This window comes from Euprymna scolopes, chromosome 27 (assembly GCF_053919585.1).
Source record: "Euprymna scolopes isolate OS-2025 chromosome 27, ASM5391958v1, whole genome shotgun sequence".
Lineage (NCBI taxonomy): Eukaryota > Metazoa > Mollusca > Cephalopoda > Sepiida > Sepiolidae > Euprymna > Euprymna scolopes.
In genome coordinates, this window is record NC_136508.1 from 24,103,472 (window position 1) to 24,123,402 (window position 19,931).

The window sequence follows — 19,931 nt, forward strand, 5'->3', positions numbered from 1 at the left end:
ACATGCAGCAAGCTTTTAATGAGTTTTGAGGCGAAAATTTTACTGCCAAGTCTTGAAAGAGTTGACCTTTGCAGACTCTACCAAACTCCTCCGCCAATTTTAGGTCTAAACACTTGAAATTTTAGATGTAGATTACCTGGGCATGAGTCAAACGTTTTAGTATATATATATATATATATATATATATATATATATATATATATATATATATATATGCACATAAAGTTCTGAACAGTACATAGGGCCCGAGCAAAGCCGGATTGAACTACTAGTATATATATATATATATATATATATATATATATATATATATATATATATACAGAGATAGATAGATAGATAGATATATTAATATTCTTTATTAATATAGGAAGATTGTATACCAAAGTGATAGTTAGAAAGATTGCCTTTTAGGACTGGACCGAATCAGATCGACCTAAAAATTGAGACACTGAGCAAGGCAGACTATAATTCTCGGGTTTACCCTCTGTCATAATATTCAATTGTGTATAAACGATCAATTGACAAAACACCTGAATACAGGTAAAGCAGGAAGTTTTAAAATTTAAAAAAAATAAAGAAAAATTATGACAGGAAAAAAAACCCACAAAAAGAAAACTAAGTTTCTTTCATTTTTTTTATTCATCATAATCCGATTGGCAACCACATTACCCACTTAAGATGAAGCTTAAATGATTGAACAATCAAAACAAAGTAAGTTTCTAATTTTTTTCTGCGTTGATTTTAATTTTTGCGTTAAATTTTATACTTCAATATTAAAAAAGGTACTTGTTAAGATAAAATCGACAGAGCGATTAAAAAACATTTCGTTTAAGCAAAAAGAAAACAATATTACGTACGTAACTGTCATGTCGAGAATAGTAATACATTCAAGAATTACGAAAATTTATCGAGTAGAAAGTTATTTAGAGTTAAAAGTAATTTTACTGAAAATTGGGTAAAATTGCATTTTAAAGTAGACAATGAAGAGTCCATACACAGGGAACATAACTCGGAACATAAGGCTTAGATTACACCTATATTTGTAATCTATAACGATAGACGTTTTTTTGTTTGTTTACTTAAAACACAATAGCAGTTGTTCTACTCGACGAATTTTCGTTATTGTTGGATATATTAATATTATCGACATGCCAATTAAGTACGTAATATTGTTGTTGCTTAAAACGACATGTTTTAAAAAATCGATCTGTCGATTAACAAGGACAAAAAAGAACTATGTGTAGGAATGTTATGGTTAAATTTACATATTTATTTTTACATGGAACCCATATCGTGCTGAATTCATTCACATAAATAGAAGCCAAACGTAAATGTAAAAGTTCTTTTATTGTTCCTATTTACAATGCCTCCCCACGGGACAGAGTTAGACACCAGGGTCGTTTTTTAACGTGGAGAAAAGGAACAAAAATAAAATTGTCTCAGTCGTGAAGGATTTCTCCTCCACTGACAAAGAACAAGAAATTGAAGTGTAGCATCTGAAGAACAGATACTACACTTTGATCTTGTTTATATATTTTATTGAGAAAGAAAAAATTGAACATAAAAAACGTACAAAAAATTCAATTCAACAAAATTAGGCACAAGGCCCCACAAGAAATTGGGAGGGGGAGGGTACAGGGTCTTTTTGACTATGTAACAGATGAGACTTTGAAGTCTTACTCTTGACTGGCAACATTTACCAAAATACCTCAATCACTCTGTGGATCCTAATCTAACTAATAACCCCAGCGTTCAATGTAAAATTTAACTATGTACAATTTGTATATTCATTTCTGTATGTTGTGTGTGCATTTTTTTTTTTTTTTTTTTTTGTGTATGTGTGAGAAAATAAAGTTCGATTTCATTAGAAAGAGTTCTTGAATTAATTGGCATAAAATGTTCGTGGAGGGGGAAAAAACTAATGAAAATGTTCATTTCAAAAATAAGGAAAAAACTACTAATGTGTTGTTAGTAAGACCCCCCTGTACTATTCTATGTGGCTAGATCCCCCACTGTTTTCCGGGGAACCGAAAACAAGCAGAGCATCCCTAATGGGGTTTGGGGAAGTCGCCTTAATGGAGGTGGGAGAAAATAAAGCAACGGATGGAGGGGGTAGGAAGGTGACCTCTGAGTAGGGGGATGACCGGGGGCATCAGAAAATAAAGATGAGGAGCAGGGGGGTTGGGCAGACTCAGAGGTTCTCTAATACCAAAAAATAAAATCAGGAACAGGATCTCATTTGTACCACCAGTCAAGAGTTACTTTACTGAACTTATAATGCTAACCTAGGTGGGATGGGTTCCGTAGGACCCAGCACCGCCCATGCCATGCCTAAGGAGGGAACACGTATTGAAACTTGGCTCCTCGACGGATGCACAAACTAGTGCTGTGCACCCACCTCTTGTCAAATTCCACTCTAGGCAACCTCTTCCAATCGCATCTGATCTTTACTTTAAGCAAATGTTTAAAGTAAACGATCAGATCCCGATCAGGAACAGATGTCCCTTCGCGGACCAACTTGAGGCGCGTGATCCAAATGGTCATGCGCGCTACTGCTAGGATCGCCAGGAAAACCAAACTTTCCTCCCTGGGGAACGGCGGCTCCATGTTGTACACAAAAGTTCCTACGTCGAGATCAAGCGGACACTCGGCATCGATGCGAGCTGTTACCCCCTCGACGTACTTTAATAGGGGCTGTATCCGGCTTCAACTAAAAAACGCGTGCTCGATTGTTTCGGGCTCGCGTTCGTCACAGCACAGACAGAAGCGCCTGGTATGTTCTTTATACCGGAAAAGTTCGTACAAGTTCGTACACTTTGATCTTGTCCCGAAGGCCAAGAATGTTAAAAGTTCTTTTATTGTTATTGTAGATAAATTCGAAAAATGAAATATTGAATTGTCATGTCGCAGTAATGAAAATATTCAAAAATTACGAAAAACGATGAGATAGAAAATTAATTATTAATAAAAACAGTTTTCGAAAAAAAAAAATTCAAGTGCCTATATAAACTAATAGTATTAAGTCAAGGGAAGTAATTCAGTCGGTCTTTAATGGTGGATGTCACACAATCATCTATTCGTACAAAGTACATGTAATAATGCAGGATGATTAGGTAGATTGCTTATTGTTGAAATTGATGGCAAATGTTTACGTACTTTCCACTTTAACAATCACCTTAAATATGATGACTTATACAAGTTTTGGGGGATGCTGAAAAAGAATATCGTATTTAAATTTGCCTCAAACAAGTACTTTTCCAGACATTAAGCAATGAGCTATGTGACATTTGCCCTTAAGATCGCACATTACTGCTTCAAAAAGTGGGGAATCAGTTTTCTATAGTAACTAGCTGTTCAGCCCGGCTTTGCTTGGGCCCTGTGTACTGTGCATACCTTTATGTGCATATGTACTTTTATATTAAAATGTTTGACTCATTTCCAGATAACCTACATCAAAAATTTCAAGTGTTTAGACCCAAAATTGGCGGAGGAGTTTGGTAGAGTCTGCAAAGGTCAACGTGTTCACCTTGGATCTATTGGCAGCCAAATTTTCGTCTGAAAACTGATTAAAAACCTTGCTGCATGTCTGAATACCTTTTATGTAATTTCAAATGTTTAAACCCAAAATTGGCTGAATAGTTTGTTAGAGACGGCAAAGGTCAAATCTTTTAAACTTTGACTACTTGGCAGCAATATTTTCGGCCAAAACCGATTAAAAAGCTTGCCCTACGTCTGAATAAACTTTATGAAAAATTTCAAATGTTTAGACCAAAAATTGGCTGAGTAATTTGGTAGAGATCGCAGAGGTCAAATTGTTTTTAACTTTGACCCCAATTTTGACCCGTTAACATTTATTGTTTTGGGCTCAAATACAAATTAAAAAGTTTGATCAACGTCCAAGTAACCTACATCTAAAATTTCAAGTGTTTAGACCCAAAATTGGTGGAGGAGTTTGTTAGAGTTTTCAAAGGTCAAATCGTTGAACTTTAACCCCTTCACAGCCAACTTTCTGACGAAAAACCGATCAAAAAGATTTTCCCAAATCTCAATACCCCGTATGTCAAATCTCGTGTCTGTAGACTGAAAATTGACAGAGTAGTTTGGTAAGGAAATGTACACACACACACAGATACACACGTACATGCACATAGACATTTTCATTTTTATAGATATACTGGCATGGGTGCCCGGCGTTGCCCGGGTGTTTGGAGGTGTATGCTGAGCAAAAAAAAAAAAGGTCAATTTTTTTAATTTGAACCTTATTATGACCCCTTAAAATTTATTGTTTTCGGTTCAAGTGGAGTTATTAAGTAAGATCCATGTTCACCGAACCTATATCTAAAATTTCAAGTGTTTAGACCCAAAATTGTTGGAGGAGTTTGATAGAGTTCTCAAATGTCAAATCGTTGAACTTTGACCCCTTAACGGTCAAATTTCTGGCCGAAAACCGATCAGAAAGATTTTTCCAAATCTCAGTACCCTGTATATCAAATTTCGAGTCTGTAGATTAAAATTGACAGAGTAATTGCGTAGGGAAATATACACACACAGACACACAGACACGTTCACTTTTATAGATACACTAGCATTTAAGCTGGCGTTGCCCGGGTGTTTGGATGTGTATGTTGAGCAAAAAAAAAAGTGGTAGTAGGAAGGCAGGCTCGAACCCGTACCGCAAAGGAGGAAGAGAACGGGGAAACAAACCTGACGTCTTTGCGGTTATGGCCACCTTGAAGTGACTTACGTTCACATTAAGGTTACACAATCGAAAGGGGAGGATATCTTTCAAAATATCCGCGAAAAAACGACCCCCCCTGTTGAAAAGTGCGTAATTGAAGGTTAAGATGTGAATGTTTTTAGCCAAATTTTCAATAATTGTCGTATTAAAGGTCGAACTTCAAAACGATAATGATCTTGGTAAAATCCGTCGCGTCTGTCGAAAGTTTTTGGCAGATCTGCAAACAGACATACATACATACATTTATATATTGGTAACTAAGAATTTTCAACCCAAACTGATGAAAAAGCTCCCCCTATCTCTGAATACCCTCTATGTGAAATTTCAAATGTTTAGACCAGAAATTGTCTGAGTAATTAGGTAGAGACCGTAGTGGTCAATTTTTTTTTAAACTTTGACCCCTATTATGACCCCTTAACATTTGTTGTTTTAGACTCAAATCAAGTTATTAAGTTAGATCCATGCCCAGGGAACCTATATCTAAAATTTCAAGTGTGTAGATCCAAAATTGTTGGAGGAGTTTGGTAGAGTTCTCAAAGGTCAACTCGTTGAACTTTGACCCCTTAACAGCGAAATTTGGGGCTGAAAACCGATCACATTGATTTTCCCAAATCTCCATACCCTGTATATCAAATTTCGTGTCTGTTGATTGAAAATTAACAGAGTTATTGCGAAGGAAAATGTACACAGAGTCACAGATACACAGACACTTTCACTTTTATAGATATATATATACATAGATAGATAGGTAGATAGACAGATAGATAGATAGATAGATAGATAGATAGATAGATAGATAGAAAAACAAAAATATATACGTATAGATAAATATATATATGGAAACAATTTGGTGTTTACTCCACACTTTTTACGCAAATATTATGCAAGTATAAATCATGTAGAATATCTGCATGAATATAATTACACGTAATAGTTAACTAAAGATAATCATTCCACAAGAAAACCGAAAAAAACTAATAAGGAATTAATTAAAATGAATGTTTAAAAGAATATGCAAATTAGCTAGATCTTTTGCTAGTGAATGCAATTCTACGACCCATATATAAGAAAATTGTATTTTCTTTTTAAATAAATAGAAAAGCGTGTTTTGAATATGAATATCAATACAAACAAAAGAGAAACGAATTCATAGGAGTATAGATAGAAGATAGATAGACTAGCAGTTCCGCCCGGCTTTGCTGGGGTCCTATGTACTGTTTACAAGATTATGTGCATATGTATATATTAAAAAGTGTGAATATGTAAAGTAATGCCTGTCTGTATAATGCTCATCCTTAACTACCATAGAGAAAAGACCGACAGACATTTTCACTTTTATAGATATAGATAGATAGATTGGATGCAATGATTTAAAAAGTATAAAAAAAAAACTCATGCGCCACCACCGAGAATCGAAACCAAAACATTCAGCTCAAAATTTATTTTGCCTCTGCCTTCAATGACTGGGCTATGAAAACATGTTGACTGCAAAGCTAAAAATTAAAACATGAACCAATAGCTACGACGTGATGCATTCGTAATGCCGGCGTTCGACTTTCACCTGCAAATTTCATTTTTTTTAATTTTCACACTTTTGCACCGATTTTTCCTGGCTAAAACCCAAATATAAAGTTTTGCATGGATTCAAATACTTTATATATGAAGTTTCATGTCTGTAGACCAAAAACTCTAGGAGGGGTTTGGTAGGTAAAATTTGTTAAACAAAAATATATCCGTATACATAAATATATATGGAAACAATTTTGTGGTTACCATAAACTTCTTACGCAAATATTAGGCAAGTATAAATCATATAGAATATCTGCATGAATATAATTATACGTAATAGTTAACTAAAGATGATTATCGCATTAAAGAACCGAAAAAACTAATAGGGGATTAATTAAAATGAATGTTTAAAATAATATGCAAATTGGCTAGATTTTTTTGCTAGTGAATGCAATTCCACAACCCATATATGAGAAAATTGTATTTTTTTTAAATAAATAAAAAAGGGTTTTAATATGAATATCAATACACACAAAGGAAAAACGAATTTATAGGAATATAGATAGATAGATAGATAGATAAAGATTTAACGTAAAATGAACACCCACTTTACGGTCACCTTGGCTATAAAGTGGATGTTCATTTTACATTAAATTAATATAGAAAAGTGATCTCCCACTTTTTAAAACTGTAATTTATTCATATCTTGGAAACTACTTATTTCCTGGAATTTTTTATTATTATTGTCGTGTTCATCACCCCCCCCAAAAAAAACCCCTCTAATTTTCAGTAATTTTAAAGGATTTTTCGTGTGTGCAAAGATACTCCACCTTTACCAATACTTCAATCATTTGTTTTCCTAGTTTTGCATATGAATAACAAAATATCTGATATTTTCCCAAAACCTTTGACCTTGATGGAGGGGAGACAAAAACTTGCTACTATCATTTCAAATGACCTGAAATAACATCAAGGGGAGACTTGATTCCAAATATTTCTCATGTGTTATATCTTGGTTTTCATACATAAAGTAAATCTCACATTGTATAAGGCGTATTTGATACTGGAGATATTCATAATCGTACCCCGTTTCCCATACATATATAAGTTGAGTTATTTGCCGTACTGATATTGAATTATTTATTTGCAAAAAAAAAAAAAAAAAATTAAGGAATACAGCTTCAACATTTTAAATAAACTGTAAAACTTAACTTTGAAATAATGTGTGCATTAATCTGTCTTACGTAAATGTGAAATTGCTTTTTCATCAATCTCTAATGTTTAAGTTATCGGTCCTGGATATGACTTGAAACTATATCCAATAGTTTATTGGGGCTTTGGGGAGTGTGGAGCCACCTCTTAATTACCATTGCTCCCAGGTCCACTCTAACCTGAGGTGGTAGTATATGTTAGGGTCCCAACTATTGGTTAAATAGAAACCGACTTGAATTTTTTTTTTTTTAATTCTATTAAAAAAATTTTCTTGAAGATTATTAGATTTCGCATTAAATAATCTGAAAAGGGCTAATATGCCGTAAAACAAAAACAATGTTTAAGTTAGCATTTTTGCCAGTCTATTATATTTTACAGTTGAATAACACATACTCATAACTAACTAGATCAATTAAAATGGAATTTTGTTTATACATTACTCAATCCCAGAAACTATAATATATTTTATAGAGCGCATTTTCTATCATTAAATTTTTTGTAAAAAATAAAACGGCTGAAGTAGTTGAGATGCTGCGAACAGATACTACACTTTGAATGGCACTTGTACAGTTTAATCAAGACATTAAAAAAATCAAAATATCGAAAAAAGGTTATATTGTACATATCAGCTATGGAACGAAGTCCTTCGAAAAAAAAATTCACTTAATTTCATCAAGTAGTTTTTTTTTTTTTATAGTGAAAAAACAATTTGTTATGATACCGAGCAAAAGGTTAGATTTTTAGGAAGAAAAGCAAGTATTCAAGATGGGGAGGGATTGTCGGCGGTTTAAATTATCTCCCCGTGGCATATTCAAAAATTTCCAAGATGATTAACCTCAATGCGCTCTCATAAAAACGTGTTTTTCCGCTGTAAAAAAAAAAAACAAAAAAACTACTCGATCAAATTAAGTGAAATATTTTTCTGGAGATCTTCAGTCCAAAATGGATGCGTAAAATATAACCTTTTTCGATATTTTCATTTTTTAATGTCTTGATTAAACTGTACAAATACTCTTGAATTATTTGAAGAAAACAAAAAACTTTACATTTTAAATATTTGAAAAAAATTAGGCACAAGGCCACACAAATGTGTGAGAAAATGGGTACCATTATCCATCTTTTCTCACCATAATTAAAAAAATATATATTTTACTTTTAACTAGAATCACCAATTACCATAATACCACATTTACTTCAAAGGTCATCCTACTTAAATTTCCACAAATAGTTTTTGATATTAAAAGCCCACTTTTCTATTTTAAAATAAATACAGCTTTCTTATATATATATATATATATATATATATATATATATATATATATATATACATATATATATATAGAGAGAGAGGAGAGAGAGAGAGAGAGAGAGTGAGAGATAGATAGATAGATATGCGTGAATATACTAGCAACTTAAAAAGGAATACTAATTTGCATATTCCTTTAAAAACAAACTTTTATTCACTGTTTGTTTGTTTTTTTCTGTTTTCTTATTAGACTAGCGGGGGTACCCGGCGTTGCCCGGGTGTTTGTAGGTGTGTGTATGGGGGTATAAGTAATAACTCTGAAACGATGTTAAAAAAAACGGCCCCCCCCCCTCCGCCAAAAAAAAAAACAGCGAAAAAAAAAAACCGCTGTGTGCATAGGGGAGAGTAAAACTAAAGAATAAGCGAAGTAAAAAAAAATAAAGAAATGTTGCCCGCATGTCGAAAAAAAACGCTGTGTGTATAGGGGAGGGGGAAGTAAACTAAAGAATAAACGAAGTAAAAAAAAATAAAGAAACGTTGCCCGGGTGTTTAAAGATGTAAACGAAAAAAATAATAGTTTTGGTCGTGAGGCTGGATTGAACCCGAGAGCCTTGACGCGGAGGTGAAACAAACTCCAACCACTTAACCGTGTAGGCCAAGAGTAAGAGGAATTGATTATAGTGTTAAAATAAGGCTTATAAAGCGAGTGAAAGAGGTTTTGATTGACAGATAGCCACTAAATGAGGTCATCGCGGGAGCGTTACGAGATGACGTAGCAGTATTTTATTTTTTTTGTTTTACTTCACATTAGTGTTTATTAAATTACGTATTTCGTTTCCTGTCTAGACAAAGAATGGTGTGTCCCCATCGACTACACCTGCAAATGTCATCTACATACACCAGACTCAAGTAAAAAGGAATGACTTGACACAGTTACTTGATGGACAGGCCATACTGTAGTAGATCACGTCTAGGTAGAACCACTTGGTGAAAATGCCAGGCTATCGATATGCCACTAGATTAAAACTGGGACAAGTGACTAATGTGGTCCAGCAATCTGTTATTGTTGATGGAATTCCATGTCTAGTATGCGATTTACACCATGCTTTGGGAGCAGACTCTTCAATGACTGAAAATTGAAATGAATGGCTCTCGTCTTGGAGAGGCTCCATGTTTTGACAAGCTTCTGGACTTGACCTTCACTCCTGATCTGAAATGGAACACGTACATCAAATCTGTTGCCAAGCTCGCTAGGAAAATGGTGGATCCTTTTATCGCTCCAGTAGATATCTCACTGCTGGTGCAATTCTCTACCCATATAAGAGCCAGGTACATCCAAGGATGAAGTACTGTTGCTACATCTGGGCAGGAGCTGCTAGGAAGATCTTATCCTGCCTTGACAAAGTTCAAAATAAACTTCATACTCTAGTAGGGGGATGGCCTTTTCTCTTCCCTGCAACCTCTTTCTCACGGAAAACGACGTTGAAAGCCTGTCTCTGCTTTACTGTTACATGGTAAGTTCTCGTCTGAGCTCCAATCTATAGTCCCCCTCACCAAACTTTCATGAAGAACACACATCTAGCTGAAAACACTATCAATAATATTCCCCACTCTTTATCTGTGCCTAAACCTGCCTACAAGAAATATGTGTTTTGATTCACATCATCAGCAAATGAAAAAAAAATTAAATTCCACAATTTAATGGTGACTGTAATGTGCAGGAATTTTCATTGCGAATGAAACAGTCGCATTTACGAGTGATTTTTCAAAGTGGCTACTAAAAATAATAAAACACTTATCTTTTAGTGATTGTATTTCTTTCACTAACAATCTTCTAAGGCTTATTATTGAGTGAAAAATGTCTTTTAAGCCATTATTTTTTTAATGGGCAAAGTCAAATTATTTAACCAATAAGTTTAATAAAACAATATGTTCTTTTTCTTTCTTCTTTTTTTTAAACAAATTCAGTGCATATTTAGAATTGCACTTATTTTATTATTATTATTAACTTAAATTCCTCATTTCAGTTTACATTATGGAGACGGACGTGCTTTTGTTGAGATAAGTGATTTCAATTTTAATCATACTTTTTATTTTTAGATTCAAATATTAATAACTCCATTTTATTTCAGTATTTAATTTATGTATTTCTGTTTTATCAAATGTTAGCTTTTTTTTTCTCGTCCATAAATGTTTATTTATCTACCAAGTCGATTGCAAAAATAGATTACGAATTTGTACTCATTCTTAATTCCTGAGAGGGGAATCTATCACCATATTTTCCCTTAAACACGTCCGTTGGACTTTTATTAAGTAGAATACTTAATAGTTTTTTTTGTTTTTTTTTTAATGGAGAGTAGAAAACGCATTGTGGATGCGTTATCGGCAGCTCCTGTTACTCTCGCTTCTTCTTATTTATCCCTCAGTCCTCATTTTTTAATGAGTGATTTTTCTGACAAAGGGAGAAGAAAAAGCTGTTTTCTAGGTTGGCAGTATTTTGCGCGAACAGTTGGCAGAGATGGCGGAAATTTTCTGTTTCTATGTCTATCCTTGTAGCCATGTCACTAGTAAGGGTGCTGGAGGTAAACGTTTTGTCTGGGCTGACGTTATCCGCCTGATAGTCAGGGACCCGAACCTTGGATTAACCACCAAGGAGGCTGTCCTATCAGCAGGTGCAAAGTACTGGAGCTGCTGTATTGCCATTTGGTGAATGGATTCTGGACCATGCAGTAGCTTCTGGTGGGGCCTCTCGATGCCATACTAGTGGGTAATTGTTACGGCTTTACCTTATCATTAGCAACAAATAATAAAAAAAATTCGTTTCTTTTTCTCTCTTAGTTTCCCCTCTCTGTCCTGCTCTAAGTAAATCTGACGACCACTAGACCATTTCCAAAAATTCATCATGACAAGTTTCAAGAAAAAATACACGATTAAACCCGGTTCTCCAACTTCGAACGTAGACCCCTACTACCATGTCTCCTTCTCCAACATCAGGGGTCTACGTTCTAACCTTCCAGAGGTTGAAACCCAATTACAGGAGACTAAACCAGACCTTTTATTTTTAAGTGAAACTGGCATTGGACAGGCTATTTCCCTAGAAGAGTTCGCAATTAAAGGATACTCTAACTTAACTTCTAAATCTGACCCCCAAGATCGCCATGGGCATGGAATATGTGCCTATATTAGGGATAACTTTCCATGTGGTAGGGACATCTCCAGGGAAGATCCTAACTTACCCTATATGTGCTTCTGGGTTGCTTTAGCTCACACTACGGCATTTATATTTACTCTCTATCGCCCCCATAACAGCGGAGTTACTATCTTTCAAAGCATATCTGAGAAAATTGACCAAGTCCTATCTGCTTATCCTTCAGCTAACATTCACGTATGTGGTGACTTCAATGTTCACAACGTCGAATGGTTGACCCACTCTAACAAGACCGATGATGAGGGGAGGTTCTGTCATGATTTCTCCATTGCCTATGACCTCACTCAGATTGTTCAGGAACCCACTCGTGTGCCCGACAATGACGGCCAGTATGCGAGCCTACTAGACCTTTTTCTCACAACTTGCCCTGAACTATGTTCAGTTTCTGTTCTGTCGCCTTTTGGATCTTCCGACCATTCTGTTGTATCAATTAAGATAAAAATGAAATGTAATAAGTCCCCAGACGTACCTCTCCATCGTACAGTATATCGATACACTAAGGCTGACTGGGATAGCTTTCGTACATTTATATCTGATCTACCTCTGCATTCCATGTTTAAAAAGGATGTGTCCTCTATAGTATTAGACCTGACGGAATGGTTAATTGTAGGTATTGACCGTTTCATACCCTCGAAAAAGTTTCAGCAAAAACCTAACAGCCAGCCATGGTTCTCTCCAGAATGTGCTGCTGCCATTGCGCACAGAAATCACTTTTTCCACTGTTTCCAACGTAATAGATGTATGAAAACTAAAGCCGCTTTCAGGACTGCCAGCAACCATTGTAAGAAAGTAATAAAGAATGCAAGAGAGTTGTATGCTCAACCTGTTCAGTCCAAAGTAGCTGAGCAGCGGCTTGGTTCCCAACAGTTTTGGAGCAAACAGAATCCTGAACAGAAGCGTGTGCTCCATCCCAACCATTATCAATGGACCTGAGGTAATCTCGTCAGCATCAGACAAAGCCAAACTCTTTGTCAAGAACTTTTCAGCTAATTCTACCCTTTGCGATCAAGGCTGCCAACCCCCAATATTTCCTCCTGTATCAGAAAACACGCTATATGAAATACGTATATCTGTACGTGATGTTGCCAAGCTAATCAAAAACCTTGATTCCAGTAAAGCAACTGGCCCTGACGGTATTCCAATTATAGTACTCAAAAAACTTCAACCTGAACTAGCGCCCATAATTACAAAACTGTTTAAACATTGTCTTAAGGAGAATAGTTTCCCATCTCCCTGGAAAATTTCATCAGTATGCCCTGTATTTAAGAATTCAGGTGATCGCTCATCCCCCTCTCAGTACAAGCCAATAAGTCTCCTGTGCGTCATGAGTAAGTTGCTGGAATCTGTGTTAAATACAGAAGTAATCAACCATCTCAACAAAAATAACCTTCTTAGTGACACTCAATATGGTTTCCGTTCTGCTAGATCTACAGCAGATGTGCTTACAGTTATATCTCATAAGATTAGCAAATCTCTCGACGGAGGCAAACTTTCTAGGGCAATTGCTCTTGACATATCTAAGGCCTTTGATAGGGTATGGCATAAAGGTTTACTTCATAAGATCTCTAGCTATGGTATTGCTGGAAATGTCGTCTCAATTATTAAATCATTTCTTTCTGATAGGTTCATAAGAGTAGTAGTTGAGGGGCAAAAATCAGAAGCTCACAGTATTAATGCCGGTGTCCCTCAGGGATCCATCCTGGGCCCAACTCTTTTCCTGATCTATATTAATGATCTTCCAAATCACATCCTTATATCATTTGTAGACATCTGTGCTGACGACACTACCATTTATGGTAGCACATCTAAGACAGTAAACGACCAAGTTCTCTCCAATTCTCTCTCCTCTGATCTTGAGCACGTAGTACAATGGGGTAAGGAGTGGCTGGTTACTTTTAATGCATCTAAAACCAAGCTCCTCTCTTTACATCATCAACATTCTGATCCACATCTGGCATCAATTGAAATGAATGGCTCTCGTCTTCAGGAGGCCTCAAGTTTTGACAAGCTTCTGGGCTTGACCATTACTCCTCATCTTAAATGGAACACGTACATCAAATCTGTTGCCAAGGCCGCTGGAAAAATGGTGGGATCTTTCTATCGATCCGGTAGATATCTCACTGCTGATGCTATTCTCTATCTATATAAGAACCAGGTACGTCCAAGGATGGAATACTGTTGCCACATCTGGGCAGGAGCTGCTAGAAAGGACTTGTCCTGCCTTGATAGAGTTCAAAATAGACTTCGTAGCCTCGTAGGAGATGTCCTTTTCTCTTCGCTGCAACCTCTATCTCACAGAAGAGATGTTGCGAGTTTGTCTCTGATGTATCGTTATTTTCATGGAAAGTGTTCGACTGAGCTTCAATCTATGGTCCCCCTCGCCAAACTTTCACAAGAAACACTCGTCTAGCTGTAAACACTATCAATAATTCCCCCCACTCTTCATCTGTGCCTAAACCTAAACGTAGATTCCATGAGCAAAGCTTCTTTCTTAGAACTGCACGCCTGTGGAATTGTCTTCCGGTTTCCTGCTTTCCGGCTGACTACAATATGGTTGTCTTCAAGTCTAACGTAAATAAGTTCTTTATGAGCCGTTTCATATAAGTTATCAAATTTACCAAATTTTCTTTACTAATGATTACTATATTGTCCAATTTCTACTGTACACTCTTTAACCCTTATCCTTGAGTGGCCTCTTGGCCTTGATAATGTGGTGATGCCTATGTAAAAAAAAAACCCTAAACGTAGATTCCATGAACAAAGCTTCTTCCTTAGAACTACACACCTGTGGAATTGGCTTCCATTTGCCTGCTTTCCAGCTAACTACAATCTGGTTGTCTTCAAGTCCAACATAAACAAGTTCTTGATGAGCCGTTTCCCCTTAAGTAATCCAATTTATAAAATATCCACTACTACCGATTACTACGATATTGTCCCATTGACTACTGTACTCTCTTTAACCCTTATCCTCGAGTGGCCTCTGGGACTTAATAAGTGGTGACTCCTATGTAAAAAAAAGATGAGGAAATGGATGAGTAACCTAGTACTGAGCTGTAAATGGCTGGTGCCAGTGATTCTTATGGAAATGGAGCTACGCATCTTGTTGGATGATTTGGAAGCAGAAATTTTATTGAAGAAAACAAAAACAGAAACTATGGTGCACGTTCCACTTCAAAGAAGCACGTGAACCAGATATCCACTGCTATTCTGCATCATATTTAGTCAAGAGATAGGAGGCTGAGTTAGCAGCCATCATGAGGTTTATGAGGAAAAGAGTTAGGGTTGTGTCATATGTTGTTGATTGGGTATTGAACCCAGAGTGTTTTATTTACATTTAAGATGAAAATATCTTGTTTTTTTGTGTGCGTGATGCCAAGAGTACACTTATGCAAATGAGCATTGTTTTGTTTGGACGAATACTCGTGGATATAAAAAGAGAAAGAATTTTCCATCCCAGACAATACGAAAATTTCATGCAATGATTTTGAATCACATCAAATGCTCAGAAACAGACAGGCAGGCAGGCAGGCAGACAGGCAGGCAGACAAAGAGAGAGAGAGAGAGAGAGAGAGAGAGAGAGAGAGAGAGAGAGAGAGAGGGAAAAAGACGCCTCAGACACAGAAAAAACTTTGAGTTCTCAATGAAAAATATGAATTTATGATGAATTTATTTTTTAATGTTAAATTTTTTAATGTTGAATTCTTTTAACTTAAATTAATTTAAATTTTAATTAATTAATTATTTAATTATTTCAGCAAGAAATATTTTCTCTGAAGATAATTAAGCTGCAATCACCATGGAAACGACGATCAGGTTTGTTTAATCTTTTTAATGAATTGCTTTTTTTGTTGTTGTTGACACTTGCAAATATACAAACCCTCTTGACACAAATTTTTAATAATTCATGCATAGCACCAAACATTCTACTGAGATTCTTGACTTTTGAAAATACTTATACGTGTTCGTCATAGTGATAATATCGTTGATCAACGTATGTGGGAAATGTAATGAAAATAAAATCACCTTTAAATGTTAGATATTGAACGATCCACTAGCATATAATTTAGTTGAAAATAACAAGAAATAGAAACTGAGTTATACTTGATAATTCTAAGTTTAAAATTGTTTAGGCTGTGAAAATGTACAAGAAACGGATATGACAACACATGCGTCAAAGAGAGAGGATGATAGAAAAGATAGTCTGTTTGGAAGCATGAAATGTGGGTGTCAAACGTGTCAGGACATATATATATATATATATATATATATATATATATATATATATATATATAAGGCAAAAGCGGTGTGTGCATTTTTATATGTGCAGCAAAGGCTTTTTTGCCGGGGTTCTCTGGGGGGGTCACTATTTCTTAGAACTGTTTATATACCTCCTAGATTGTAATATCTATAATTTGCAAATGGGACGTCATGTCTAGATTTATTTGATTGACTTTTATAAAATTTGCACTATTTCATTCTGTCGCGTGTCGTTTGACTTTTTCGTATAAATAAAATGAAACTATTCTATTGCTCCTATTGCTATGGACACTCCCATTTTTATTGGGAGCTGGTTTATTGGTTAAATATTGAACGATTCACTGGCATATAATTTAGTTAGTTGAAAATAACAAGAGGTATACTTGATGATCCTGAATTTAAAATTGTTTAGGCTGTGAAAAAGGACAAGAAACGGACATGACAACACATGACTCAAAGAGAGAAGGTGATAGAAAAGATAGTCTGTTTAGAAGCATGCAATGTGGATGTCAGCCGTGTAAGAGCATGGACTAATAAGATATAATTAATTAGTAATTTTGGTCTCTGTCTCCCTTTGACCCCCCCTATCTAATGCAAATATATATATTGACCAATGAATTGTCTTCAGATATGTATCGGTGAAATTTAACAGGATCTAAAAAAATCTCATTCCGCAACATACATATGGAATACAAAAGACAATTAAATCATCTTTTAGTGAATGTTGGATATTGAACAAGAAGATCGACTAGTATATAAGGTTGTTGGAAAAATGGTGAGATCCTTCTACCGATCCAGTAGATATCTCACTGCTGATGTAATTCTCTACCTTTATAAGAGCCAGGTACATCCAAGGATGGAGTACTGTAGCCATATCTGGGAAGGAACTGCTAGAAAGGACATCCTACCTTGATAGAGTTCAAAATAGACTTACTACACCACCGCAACACACCCAATCAAAATGTGCGTGTGTGTGCGTGTGTGTTTGTATGTCGGAACAAGTATCGTTTTTAACCTTGATCTTTCAGACAACAAATATCGAAAAATTAGTCAAAGACATTAATTCCTTCACCCTCAACTGAGCAGTTTTTTACAAGAAGGGGTCACTTTTTCATGGCCATTTTGCAACGCTATCATACGCGCTTGAAATGACTAGCCTTAATTTGAAGGAAGCGAAGTCGTCAGAATTCGTCAACCTGACGAATTCTCATGAGAATGAAACACGGAATATTCTGTGTAGCTTAGTTGCCATATATATTTTCATTTATTATATATATATATATATATATATATATATATATATATATATATATATATATATACTATTCGATTGTGGCTAACAGAATAAGAATAAGATGTTTTTTTTCTTTATAAAAACAACAATCTTATTTTTTTCGTTAATTTCTTTCACAAACAAACACGATTTTTATGAGGCCTTTTCATTTCCTTACTTATCTGTCTGCCAGAATCTGCTTGGACTCGTATTCCTTCTGTTAAATAACAATTGTTTACGTCATTTGATGTCAGTTCTTGTCGTTTCTATTTGTGGCCTAACTTCCAACCACATTTACATATAACAACATTTCAACCCAATGACGTCATCAACAAAGAAATGTTTCTGCTTTCCCACTTATGTTTTATTTTCGTCTTTGTATTTTGACCTTAATTTTTGTTTTATAATTTTCTGCGGCTTTCTACTCCTTGACGTCAGACCCACAACCAAATGTGTTAATCACTTCTGTATCCATTTGAAATTTCCGATTTTAATTAAAATAGTTTTGTTCTCTTTTCCAGGATAATAATAATAATAATAGCAAGCATGATCCACTTGACGGAGTCTTTCAGTAAGTTTATTTTTTAAATTATTTTTTATTCTTTTAGCTTTATCTATTTAATTTCTCATACTTATTAATCAATTTCTGGAGCTTCATACAAAAATACTGACATTTTTAAGTGATAAAACAAAAATATGAAGAAATAATTTGGATGAAAACGATTCTGTAGGTAAACAACAATAATTATTTATTATATAAATAGCAGTTAAAAAGAAATTACTGTGAAATGAGGTGGCATTTAATTGTCTGTCGCAGAGCGAACGTCCATTTAATGTTTTCCTATTTAGCATCTCATTAATGTCTAGTCCTAAGTCAGGGGCAGATAACTCGTGTTTCAAAAATGCTTTTAGAGCAAAGGAGATAAGAGTAAAGTTACTTTCCTTTAAAAATAGAAAAAATATTTAGTGTATTATTATTTTGAAATTCGGACAAAAGTAGAGATTTGTGGAGGTTGCTTTTAAGTCTCAATTTTTTTTTTTTTTTGACAAAATACAGTTTTCTCCAAGAAATGTCAATCATGGAATGATTGATTAAATTCACAGTCCTTGCTGCAATTCAAATATGTTTGGTTGCAGTTAAATGGGCTGATATTTTGGGAGGAAAAAAAAAGAAACAAAAAAACACAAAAGTTCACGAATCGCTGTATTTCCTTTTCCTCACAATTTTCTCTCGCCTTCCAGCACACGTCTGTCCCTCTCACCTCTGCCAACAGGTGTTTATTAAAAAAAAACTGACTGCAATTCATTTGCATATGTGTGCAGTATGATCTCGTGCAATTCTACGAGACTACACGTTATAAAGCCAGGGTCGACATATTTAATCTCTCTCTGTCTGTCTCTCTCTCTCTCAGATCCCACCTGAAGGTAAGTCGTATGGCCACACAATGCACACATACATATGGGCGCTTGCTTCTTTGATTATTACATTCAACTCTACATTAGTACAAATAAACTGACGTCTATGTTTAACTTGACCACCAAGTTTCATTCATGAATGCCCAACAGTCTTTGCTTTATTGCTATTTAATGATATGCTTCAATATGTACCTCTATGTCGAGAGCTATGTGAGTGGTTGTTAAAACGTTTTGCGCAGACAATGTGTTGTTAGACAATATTATTGAAATTTGATTTCAATCATATTGCTGCTACTCTTCACTTCAAATGACTTGGAATGGCGTCAAGGACACTTTCGTTATCGTCTGATTAGATGTAATCCTAAACCGAAGGCCAAATTTGTATTTTTCTGATTATTTCAAAGAAAAAATTGGTGCTTATTTTAGAATTAAACCTATCTTCAAAACAAAAATACAGAAAAATCTAAAAACTTTATCATGTCCATACCCGTCACGCAACGAATATGTCATATTCCAAAAGTCACGTAAATTGATCAAGTAGTCTTTTTTAACTAAGAGTTCATGTTTTGGTCTGTAATGTTTTTTATAAATAAGGGGAAAGAGAACTCAATTCGAACTACTGAGATTACAATCAACCTTGTAATGGATACAGTTTTCTAATAAAATCGTTAAAATTCGTAAAAAAATATTTTCTATATAAAAAAAACTATGTAATCAATTTATATAATTTTTGGAATATGACATCTTCTTTCTGTATCTCATAAAAAATATCTGTCAAATAACCTCTAAACTATTCCAGGGAAGAGGTTCACGGCTGGATTTAGGGTTTAAGATTAGAGGTGAACATTTGCAGACTCTCTGAATTAGTTTATTGGCCAGCTTGGAACTGCGACTATTATTCATGTAAATGAAAACAATATGTTCCACCTTATGCAATCTTAACCCTAACCCTAACCCTAACCCTAATACTAAATTTATCACAACTTTGCCTGTTTAATATCGCTTTGCAAATGTTTGCTATTTCAAATACTCCAAACGAAAATGTTAAATAATAAAGATTTCTTTATTG

General features: G+C 35.0%; 1 long non-coding RNA gene across 1 annotated transcript; it reads left to right on the forward strand.

The window, feature by feature from the left end:
* Nucleotides 1-561: 561 nt before the first annotated feature.
* On the forward strand, nt 562-18,035 carry LOC145248655 (uncharacterized). The gene is made up of 3 exons (XR_013863382.1): nt 562-714; nt 15,672-15,729; nt 17,968-18,035. It is a non-coding gene; the product is annotated as an uncharacterized LOC145248655 (long non-coding RNA).
* The last annotated feature ends 1,896 nt before the right edge of the window (nt 18,036-19,931 follow it).